Genomic DNA, 457 nt, shown 5'->3' with positions numbered 1-457 from the left:
AACGTTTCTTCATACTTGTATGATGTTTATACTTTTTTGCTGTCTGTTCTAAGGCTGCTACTGGATAAATGAATTTCCCATTGAGGATCAATAAAGTATCCATCTATCTATCTGATACTGTGTATTTTTTATTTGTAAAATGATCTTTTAAATAAGACGTTTATGTGTAATACAGGGTACCACTTGAACAGGATGAAAACACAATTCTCTATCAAGATAAAGGTCCAATTGGGTCCAATGATAGAAGTGTGACAGAGACACTCTATAGCTGGAGAGGCATGGTGGCTGGCCTGCTAGTTAACATGTTTAAAAACTATATCCTGCATGAAAACATCTTAAAACACACTGCAGAATGTATCCCCTGTGAGTGAGATAAGGAAGCAGAGTTTCCTTATGAGAGTAAAATGATTGTGATGTCGGGGACAGGACTGCTCTCGTCCTGCCCATGCTGTGGTGG

Source organism: Parambassis ranga, chromosome 7, assembly GCF_900634625.1.
Source record: "Parambassis ranga chromosome 7, fParRan2.1, whole genome shotgun sequence".
Classification (NCBI taxonomy): Eukaryota; Metazoa; Chordata; class Actinopteri; family Ambassidae; genus Parambassis; species Parambassis ranga.
Note: the sequence above shows the minus strand (reverse complement) of the source record.